Here is a 12,337-nt window from a genome sequence, read left to right as displayed (position 1 = left end):
TCTAGTGGCCTTTGGGTAGGTTGTTCGATAACCATTCTCACAATGCAAGCCTCTCCTTATAATCATTAGGGGCATATATGTTACATATACCAATTGAGATATCATTATGTTGAAAAGTGACCCATAGAGCTCTATGGAAATGTGAGGAACCATTAGATGTGATCTTATCAGCCCATTGAGGTCTCATCACAATGGCATTACCCACTTTACCTATGAAGTGGTTAGAATAAAAACCAATAGACTGATCTCAAATAAATTTCAAAATGGTGTAAGCCTGAAAGCCCACAATCTTGATTTCTTGCATAGATATAATGTCTTTTTCTTTAGGATTATTACACCATTTTATTACCATGTATTTTATGTCAACCATTTCTAACCCTCTCACATTCCAACTATGTGCATCATTTGGGTATTTGAAATTTGTTATTTTGATATAATCTATTAAAATAATCCAGAATTCCATTGCTTGATTTTTTATCATCATTAGATTGGGATTGTCTTTCTACCATTTTCCTTTTCTTTTTGGTATTCTTATTATAAAATTCAACAAATGGTTCCTTAATCATGGACTCATTTCTAATATCACTCTTCACATGGACCACTATAGATTTCAGTGTCCCAGCTAAATTTTTATCTATATCCAGAAGTGCAATGAAAGTTTTTCCTAAAACTCTTCGCTCTCTTGTTAATAATGGTAAGGACGAGTTGTTGAGCATTAAGTTTGGGTGGGAGAATAACTTTGATGTTTAACTCGGCCTTTTCATTATCCTTGTCAGAGGACGGTTGACAACCGACTAAGGGATTGTCATTATCAGTCCCTGAGGGTGGCATTATTTGAAAATCCTCTTCAAATAGAGGGTTAAACAAAGTGATACACTTTCCAAAAAATCTATAACCTCTTCAACAGAGTCATTAGTCTTACCATCCCTACATCCATCTAAAGTAATCTTATCCATGTCCGACCTTACCTCCGAGGGTAGGATATCCCCTCTACATTTATCAGTACTAGGTTTTTGTTTGTCATACTCATCCTTTTTATTATGACCCGACTTACCATATTCATTAGGGTTTATTTTAGTCTTAAACTTACTCTCAAATTCAGGATTTTGATGACTTTTAAGAGTTAGACATTCCTTCTTGGTGTGTCCATTCTTCTTGTAGTGAAAAAAAAACCCTAAATTCCCCAAAAGGGAAATTTCCCATTCAAATCTTTCCTCTTCTAGGTCCAATGCAATGAACTCAGGAAACTCAATATCAGGGGGCAGGGCAAGAAAAACTCTCGCATTAAGATGCAAGAGTGTATATCTAACATCTTCTACTTGAAGCATAGACCCAAGAGATTGGATAATTTGGGTAAAGAATGGCCAAAACTCAGGTTGGAGATTCTTTGTCTCAATTCAACAAGGAGTGGACAGAGTCACTATTTTTTCCATATTACCACTAGCCGACCATTAAAAAGCTCTAAACAGAGACCTACCCACATTCCAATAATTCTTTTTTGAAAACCTTTCTTGCATATTGTGTGCTTTAAATTATACCACAAATAATCCTTTTTGTATCATTCTACAGAAAATTATCTAGATTCCTAACTATCTCCCCAATATGTTAGCAATCCAATCATAACAAAAAATTGTGAGAAGGTAAAGAATCCAAATCAAGGCATACAAAGAAGATAGAAAGTATCTTTCAATCTTGACTTCTCTTTCCTAATACCAACACCATATCCTTGTTAGGAGAGAGGGAGAGAGTTTTATTGTCATGGGGAGCGGACTTACCATCTCCATTTTTTCCCATTGATTCTCCATCGGTTCCTTCCCTATCAATTTCATCTCCATTGGTTGTGGGTCTTTTTGAAACAAATTTCTCCCTACATAAAATGCCATTAAATGAAGTTGAAGGTGGAAAATTAGGCCTGGAATTATTAGATAAGACTACTTTATACAAGGTCCTAACTTCTCTATCGTCATTTTTTGGTAATTCCTTAGCACTATCATCTTTGGCATCGTTTTTCAGACTACTTTTATCAACCTCCATTTTGGACACATGATAATCATTATCCTTCACTCCACCCTCCTTACACATGGGTGAACCAGGCTGGGATCTAAGAGAACTCAACTCCTTAGACATATTAAAGAAAACCTAACTAGCACTCGAAACACCAAGAACACTAAAGAAAAAGGAAAGAAAGAAAATGAAGGACAATACATAGAACAACTAGCAAACCCAAGGAAGGAATCATAAGATACACAAGTAACTAAGGAAAGTGCCATGAGGTTCTGCATAGGGTATGATTGCCAACGAAGGGAGCCTCCCAGTCACCATACAGTTGCAGAGCTCCAAAAAAAACCTCTTATGCACTTTGAAGCTCTCTACAATAATTTTCTCTAGGTAATATATATTATTGTTATTGCTATTATGAATTAGTTTCCATCAACTAGAGAAACTAAATTATTATTTTTATTTAAATATTTGTAAAGTTTTGTTGTTTAATTAATAAATTTTATATAGTATAGAAATTACTTCTTTCAAATTTGATTGGTTCATTTCATTTGGTGTTATAGGACCCTTTTATCAGAGCTTGGTCCATCTTACTTTTCTTTCGACAAGATTTTAGGGATAAACATTAATTTAGATTTTTATTTGCCACTAACAATTATTTAGTGTATAAATAATTGATGAATGCAAAATATATAAAATCTATAAGATTAAAATTAATCTTTTAAAATATATAAAAATAAAAATAATAATTATAACTAATACCAAAATATTTTAAAGAATTTTGGTGGAGTTAAATGGACAATAATAAATTTACTACTATTAATTTTTTTTGAGTGAATTCAACATTAAAAAAAAATGTCAAATTCTAATTTCATATTTAATCTAATTTTTAACTATTTTGTATGATATAGAATTTATAATACTTATGTTTCCATAATATAGAATTTATTTGAATTAAATTTAAAATTTATAGATTCTTATTTTTACTTTAAGCAATATATATCTAATTACTAAACTATAATGGCAAGTACATGAAACTAATGACACTTATTTTTTCATGATAGATAATTTATTTTTATCTATTTAATATATTTGAATTAATTTATTTTTAAAAAAATATTATAAAGATATAATATTATTTGAAAAGTTCTAATTTTACTATTTAAAATCTAATTTCTAATTATTATAAAAACTATAACTTCAAATACACATCACTATGTGACCGCTCACAATTTACTGTTTTGTTGTAGGCTCTTGCCTATCTATTTTACTATAATTGTAGTAATAATAAAAAAATTATTTTTAATTATAATTATTTAAATAATTATAATCTATTATTAATTAAAAAAATTGTTTTAATTTTATTTCTAAATGGTATTTTATTTTATTAATATATATTTTAATTATATGAGATCAATAAAATTTAGATTTATAAAAAATAACTAAAATGTACATACAAAATAGGCAAGATCTATAATGCATCGATAAATTGCAAGCCTCTCATTAGGGAGATCTTGGGTTTGAATCTACTCAAAATTAACGCATAATAATAATAATTAATCTTAACAATAATAATAAATAATCTAGGCTTGGTCGATTACCTATCAAAAAAATTATATGCAAAATAATATGATTTTAAAATATAAAATAAAATAAATGTTCTCATTTTGATTTGAACATTTCTATTTCCTAAATATGTTTTTGACATTCCTTTAGGAAACTTCTTAGAGTTTCTAGCTTTGTCTAGCAAATTTATCGGTATATACATATGGCATGGTTTCTATAGTTGTTTTGCTTGTGCTTGATTAGTTTTTTACTTTTGGTTAGAATCACGGAGTCAATTGTTGTTTTGTTTCATGCGATTGAGATAAATCAATGGCTTTTAGGGGTGTCATAAAGCCTAAAAGATTAAACTACATGTTTAGTGAAGTTGATGACATGACTAGATTGGCAGTTCTTAGGGCTTTGGGAGAAAGGCATTTCAATTATGACTGTACTTGGAGAACCAATAGTTTTGTAATAGGGTCTTTTATTGCTTGCATGACCAAAGTGTAGGCCACCCATTGGGAAATCATCTATATGTGCACTAATATCTTTGATGCAACATGGTTGGGAGGATTGTATCATGCAGTCTTTAGTATTACGTGGAGACTGGAAATTCCCTACCCTGAAGTATACATGGACTATCCATTGGAAAGCTTGCTCAATGTCAGAGTTGCATGTAGGTTCACTTTGCATATAAGGGATCAAGAACATTTTGATCAAATTTGACGCAAAATGAACGACAACATTCAGTTCCTCCTTCACTAATGAGGAATTGTGCGAGACAATAATCAAAATTGGTTCTTCAATTATATTAGGGTTTTTGGCCATCAACTTTCACTGGATGTGGACTGCAGTGACCTAGATAAACTAGAGTTTATTGTCCTCGATCTGAATAAATCAAGTAGGAGGAAGGGGACATTTTTGTTTGCACTAGGGCAAGTTCTTCCTGACAATAAACAAAGATGCGAAACAAGTTATCCTAGTATTTGACTGTGTAGAGGATCTCGATCAAGTTTAATCTTATCCTTGTCTTTTTTGAATTTTTCTATAAGTATGTCGAGCCAACAATTATTATGTATTTGGGGGGGTTCTTCTTGTTGCTCTAGGTTTTTTGCAATTTTTAGTTTGATTATTTTATGTTTAGTGTTTGCTCTTAGTATGATTGTCTCTTTATCCTTGTATGTCCTGGTTAGGTTTTATATTCTCCTGTGTGTTTTGGTTATATCCTAGGTATTTAGTAGGGCCTTAGGGAGTTGGCATGTAAATGGTTAGGTTATAGTGTTTATGTTTATATTTAGTCAAACATAGATAGGGGATATGGTGGTCCTCTCTTTTTTTATGATCGTAGTTTTAAAAGATACTTTATTTCTCAATTGTAAATATGATATTTAGATAAATAGAATATTGGTTTTTGTATTATTCGAAACTTCTTTGTTTAACTAGACAAATATTATTAATGGGAAGTCTTATGCAACTATTTTATGAATCATTTAAATCTTTGGGGTGTAAATAAGGATGGGATTTAGTACTCATTTCCACTATTGATTAATACATAGCAATCCCAGTTCAAAAGCACAAATTATAAGGATAAATACAATCTTTGCAAAATTGTAAAGATTAATACAATATGGGCTTTTTAATTAGCACCATGTTTAAATGAAGTCCAACATATGGAAATGACAGAGATTGGGATGTGAATGATAATTAATGGTACATGAATGTGAATTCACATATTAAATGTTAGGGTTTGAAAGATCAGAGAGATAAGATTAAAAAGAGATGCCTTTGCCTACACTCTACCGTTAGATTTTAGATTTATTTAATCTTGAACAGGATACATGTACATCAATTTTTATTCTTTTCTTATGAAAAGATACTATAATTAAGTTGAGTAACAAATGAAACTATCACGAGAAAGGGTGTGTTTGAATCATAATGCAAACCTAAGACTCATTCAAATAAATTGATATTATAACATCGGGTAAGAAAACTATCAAAACTCATACTATATACGTAAAAACTTAGATAAATAAGCCACCAGATTTGAAATAACAAGCAAAACAATGAACATCTTCATAAAAAGGAAAACTTTGTCCTAAATTAATATTCAGTTAGAAATCACCATTTAGATAGCTTCAAGTCTTGTAAATCTCTACACTTACAAAATCCCTTAAACAATGGAGGTAGTTTTAAATAACCATTATCAATGAAGACAACTAGACACAAATGATTACTAGAATATCCCAAAGAATACATGTTAATTAATTAAATATCAACAAGTCTATGATAGAATATGGGTTCTATTAATTATACTAATGAAGATCTAATCCAATGTATCCTGCTTGAGGAATACTTTTTAATTTTATGATAGCTTAGGTAAGAAGCAAGACATATGCCTCTTTGTATCATTTCAAAAGCTAACATGGGTTGTATCCTTTAAAAACATCAAATAAGGGCTTTCATGGATATTTATATTTTTACTTAATATAAAGATTAATAGAGGTTAAGTCACTTATCTGGAATCTAAGTAAAGAGATTCAAAGATTAGAAAACAAAATTGATTAACATACACACTGATATTTATGTAGAATCATTAACAGGGGATTAATATAACTATAAAATGGATGACATAAAAAGAAATAAATGAAAAAATGAGAATATTCACTTGTTTAAAAAATAAGAATTAGTTTGAGCATGTAAATCTCTTGGTCACACAAATTCAGATAAAAGTCCTAGCCTTAATGATATATAATAATGAGAATCTAAGCTAAACATAGATTATAAAATATAAAAATTTGGAAGATACAAGATCGGTATTAAATCATACTTGAACATTAAAGTCTTTATTCATGATAGAAATGGGTTAATGTTCTGCATACATGGCGCAAAGAATTAAAATTTGTATACCCAAGAACATTCAAGGAAAGGTTGCTAAATATAGCTATATCTATTCAATAAAATTTGAATCTAAGATTGACTAATAAGTACTACTAGCAAAGATCTTAGCTAAAAGTTAAGTGCAGGTGCAAAGATCTACATATATGAAGTGTGTTTTAATCACCCCTGGAGGCATGTGAAAGTGGATAAATAAAAATTTGATGATGTTGTTTTTTAGGGAATAAAAATATCCTAAAGTTAATACAACACTGCTTCAAATAAGGTGGAACAAAAAGGACATATGTTATAAAGAGATGGCTCGGGAAGAGGATCTACATGTAAATTCATGAAAAAAATTACACTTGTAAAAACAACTTCTAAACTGAAGCAAAGGGATCTTGTAAATCCAAATTAGGGTTAATAGTAATTGTATTTAAACTTATTTTTTAAATGAAGGTATGTCTTCTAAAGACCCTATGTAATTTAAGGGGCAAATGTATTGCCTAGAATAGGACTTCAGTCTGGCACCATGCAGGGGGTTTTCTTCCTCATTCTTTTCCCTCGGTGCTTGCGCTTGAACGAGAGTAAAATAGGTTGTAAAATAACTTTTTGAAAGTTATATATATATATATATATATATATATATATATATATATATATATATATAGGGCATTTGCTTTTTACTGATCAAAATTATATATAAAATAAATTTTAAAAAGTAGAATTTTTGGATGTAATTTCTTAGAAATATTTTCATTTAAAATTAGCTCAGGCGCGATAAGGTCCATTTTATCATGGACTAAATCCATCAAATGAAGTGTTCGTAATGATGTGAACAATGATAGGATAACATTATAATAGTTGAGTGAAAACTTTTGAGGTTTTTGAAAATCTTAAAAAATTGTGTATAAGACATCAATTGATTTGGCTAGTCAAATGTTGGAAACAAATATTTTATCAATTATAAACTTAAAAGTATTACATTTGGACTATAGAAAATGATTTATTTTTAACAAAATAAAAAAATACACTAAGCTTTGATTGGTGGACAAAAATAGTGTTAATCACTCTAGTTAAGACAAGAAATCCATAAAATGATACAATAGTACTTTCTTAGCCCAACGACAAGTACTAACAAGAGTTATGGCCCAATAAGTATTACATTGCATTCTTCATTTTGTGAAGGTTGTGGAACAAGGATGTTACAATATTATCATTCAATCTTCTCATCAATTCATGTTGTAACATAATGTAAAAGACTTGACAACTAATATTTTCATTTAAGAGCTATAAAAGTCATTGAGCTCAAACATCTACATGATCTAGGTCACAATTTGTAAATCTAAACTTCCAACATATCTAGATCTAATTTTCATTTTTTGTGAATATATTGAAGCAATAATTGTAGAGAGGCTAGTTTAGACTTGTCACATTTTTAAAAATAAATTACTTTGTCAATATTTTCATAATATTTATTCTCTATCAATGTTATGTTCTAGTTGAAAGCTTAGGTTGTGCTTTAGAACCATGAATAACTCAAAGGAAAAAGTAGTGCCTAAATGTTGTGTCCAAATAACCAAAATGACTTGTATATGTGGAGAAACATTTTAACAAGTACATAACACAATAAGAATAAGGCTTGAATCTTGTATTTTTATTTACACTTGTAAATTATTTTTTATTTTAAAAAATTGGTTTTAGGGGAAAATCTTCTATCTTTAATTATTGCAATTGATTCAAATTTTATTAGTTATAGACATTATACAATGTTCACATTTTGTGTAAAGAACTTGTAAATCATGATTTTTCTTATAAAAATCTATTTGATAATATGTTTATATATTTTATAGACTTTTGCAATAAATTGGATTTTATTTTAAGTTCATGTAAATAGGGATATATATTACTAAGCCTCTTTCATTAGCTTTTCCTTGGAGTTCTAAGAGTTCCTAAATTGGGTCATGACCATTTATGCTTTCATAAATTGCATGAAGTTTTTTTTTTTTTTTTAAGGCAAAAGCAGAAAGCCACTATAATATTTTTATTAAACTAATTGAGAAAGGTCAACTAGGAAAGAACCAGTGAAGAAAATCCATCATCGTCCCATATATTTACAATTTTTTACATAGTTTCATGAAAACTATTGAGAAAAACATAATTACAATAAGGTGTATCAACTACCACCCAATAATACGATATCAACTTTCAAAAACTAATTATCAACACATTTGAATTTCACAATTACAGTTTCTCCATCAAAAAGACCAAAAAATCAATTTCGTACCAAAAAACCAAGTTGAGACCACTATTTATTTGTCCATAACATTGTAACCATGAAGACTCTTGCCACCCATATCAGACAATTCCCCCCAATCATTTTCTTAGTTTTCTTACTTTGTGTAAATTGTATTATATCTTTTAAAATTGGGTTTTTAAAGCTTTTGTATAAAAATCCTATTTGAAATACAATGTAACAAGAAATGACATGGTGTGAGTACTAGGGAATGAGTGAGCATAGGATTAATCAAAAGGTTCATTGACAAGGTTAATAGTCATTGTTGTAATTAATAGTAGTAATATGATTTCTTGAGAAATAGTCAATAACAAAAAACTAGTTCATTGTACTAGTTCAATAACAAACATCTTCAAATCCAACAAAAAACAAAATTCTTAGGTAGTCTTACACTTGGTATTTGGTACCGAAAAAGACAGAGAAAAAAGAACAAGTACCAAAAACCTTTAAACTCTACATTCCCATCTTGGACAGAACATCTACACATACATCCTTCATGGATATTTTTTAGTTATCATCGAAAATTCAATTTGACCTTGCAACTTGAGCTTCTCTAGGAAAATATTCCCAAAGCACTTTGAATTCCACTCCTTAATCCTATCCTTCAGTAGAGACAGTTTCTTAGATAACTAGAACATCCTTGATCTTGAAACAAAAGGGTTGTCCAACCACCATTTTTTCAAAGAATCAAGGAACCAAGGATCTCTAAACCACATCTTTTCCACTTTAAAATATGACTTTGACCTAAACCTATTAATTTGAAAGTTGATTTCAAGGGCCATGACCAAATGGTCTGATCCAGTTAAGGGAAGGACTGAGGAGGGACACACCCCATGATCCAAAATCCATTGAGAGTTTAATAGAAATTTTTCTAATCTGACACCTGCAAACTACTTCCCCTTTCTTCTGTTAGACCAAGAAATCTTTCTATTAGTTGGAATATAATCATGAAGGATATTTCATTCCACAAAATCCTTAAAATCTTGAGTAACCCTCCAAGAGGGTTCTGCCCCCCCAATCTTGTCCATACTCCCTAGGGTGGCATTGAAGTCCCCACCCAAAATGACCTTGTGAGAAGGAAAATTACTTGTTAACTATGAAAGTTGACCCCACACCCTTTGTTTGCAAGAAATTGAGATGGGCCCATAAATATTAATTAGAAGAAAGGAAAGATCAAATACTTTTGCCTCGGCCACCATCCAATTGGCCTTTGAACTATGTAAAGCAAGCTAGCATTTGTGGTTTTTTCACAGGATAACCAAACCCCCTAATGCTCCAACAGATGGAATTTGGAAAAAGGCTTAGTACTTCCAAGAAGAAAAAAAGCTTAGTACCATTTTCTAATGACAACTTTGTTTCTTGTAGTGCTATATCTACTTTACTCACTAGAAGTTGGTCCTTGATGAGGCAGACTTTGTTAAAGGCATTAATACTTCTAACATTCTAGGTTATTATCCTCATGGTTGCCTCAGAGAGCCCACCACTCTCCTTCTTATTTTTGATAGATTAACAATACAAACTGTAGCCTCCATCTTACACTTCTTCGGTGTCCCTTCAAAATTAAGAGTCTTTTGCACTCTTGTTGTCTTAGCTCCCTTTTTTGGTCTACCTCTTGGCCTCTTAGGGGTCAGATCTTTATGAAGAAGGGACTGGTCCACATTAGCCTATGTAATGGAATAAGGAATAGGAGTAGAAGCCCCACCCTTTTCTAATTTTGGAGAAGGAACAAACACTTTATCAACCTTGTTCTCATCTATGCTAATAATTAAGTCATAATCTAGATCCTCTTGTCTTGCCAACTCATCAAATATTTGATCTACCACCCCCAAAGCTAATGATTCCACAAAACACTCCATCTTGGCCTCTGTTAGAGCCCCATTACCAGACAGGGAAACATTATTCTTATCAAACCTGATAGAGCTGTAAGCTTGCAGAATAGGTTGTTCCCCTACACTATGTGTACTTTGTGGCATGTCATGTGGAGATGCCTTGATACACTCTCAATGAGTAGCTTCAGGATCAATGTCATTCGATTCATAATCTAGATGTTGTGGTTCATCCTAAGTGGAACCAATCAAGTGTCCCAAAACTAGTGTAAGCTAGTTCTTAATGGGCAAATCATTTCCAGGTTCATATGCAATTGCCCAATAATCTTATTATATTCATGTCCTAAATGACCTTGGTTATCATTCTCATGTAATGAAAATACCTATATATTTTCCCTCAAAACCTCTTGAATGAACTCAAAAAAAGGCTTATGCTCCACTGGAACACAATCCTAGCTCACAATCGCTTCAGTGACTATTTGAGGAGGAGATAACATAGAGGTGTCCTTTAGAATCAGTTGAGGAGAAAAATAAAAAAGTTGCTAATCCAAGTTATTGTTCACATGAATATAATGTTCAACGAGAATGCAATCATTATGAAAAACCTCCTGTGGGGTAAGATTGGTATCCAAATAGGCCACCTGAGATTGACAAATTACACCATTTGCCAACATACTAGGAGGGCATGTGTGTATGTCTAGACTCTGATTTTGTTTGGTCAAATCCCAATGTGAGCAAGAAACTAGGATCCCCTCCTTATGGATAGCATTGTGGGTATTTGGAGGAATCGAGCATGGGGAAAGCCGACACAATGTCAGGTTGGAAGAAAGATCAGAGAAAACCTTAACCAAGGAGGCCCCAAGGGGATTGCAATTGCATTAGGAATTCAAGTGGACCAAAAGATCGTGACGTACCATGATTTGAGTAGGGAAATCCATTAAAATGCTCTATTGAAGACATCTAAATTTAGATTCCAACCAAATAGAATCAATCCATCTTTTGTTGATGTCAAAGAGGATACATTTTCGAGGGAAAAACTTGCAATTATCTAAGAAAACCCAATCCTATCTGAAAAATATTCCCAAATGGTTTCTCATCATTTCAAGAATTCCAGGATCCCTGTACTCAAGGTGCAAAGTGGGAAGGGAAATCCAAAAAGGAAAGAATTAGATTTCTCCTGAGGAAAGATTAAAATTCGGGCACCACATCTGAGAAAAATCTCCTTTTCCCTCCATGAACTAGGCTTTATATCTAAGAATCTTGTCCCTGCATAATTTATTTTAAAAAATTGCTATGAAAAAACCTTTACCATCTACAATCGAAAAGACTTGGCTCACCCCTATCCAATTTTTAGAGGCCTAAGCAAATAACTTTTCATCATGAGGGGAGAGATTCCATATCTTACCAATTAAAGCTTGATGTCACAAAGTGTGAATAGAATGACCTAATAGTTCCTCTAGAATAAAAACCTAATCCAACCGTGTAGATGACAAGATCCACTTAAAAGGCTGCATGTTCTGATTTGGATTGAAGGGATCTCCAAACTATCTCTTGACCTTATGTAAAGGAGGAATGATTTGGGGAGCCTCTAATCGATTCACATTAATTGTAGGGGCCACAAATGTTGAAACCTCTCTCCTCACAGAATCTTCCCCACGAATATCAAAAACCTCTCTCTACTTAGATCTATTTTTTTGTCTCCAATGATGCTTGCTATGGAATGAAAAACCCCACGGTCAAGGCAAAAAGCCCTGATTTTGATCTTCAGATTTGCTTCGCCAAGGCAGAGACCTTCCGT

This window comes from Cupressus sempervirens, chromosome 6 (assembly GCF_028749045.1).
Source record: "Cupressus sempervirens isolate cs-2001-9-10 chromosome 6, ASM2874904v1, whole genome shotgun sequence".
In the NCBI taxonomy this organism is placed as follows: domain Eukaryota; kingdom Viridiplantae; phylum Streptophyta; class Pinopsida; order Cupressales; family Cupressaceae; genus Cupressus; species Cupressus sempervirens.
This window is presented reverse-complemented; position numbering follows the sequence as displayed.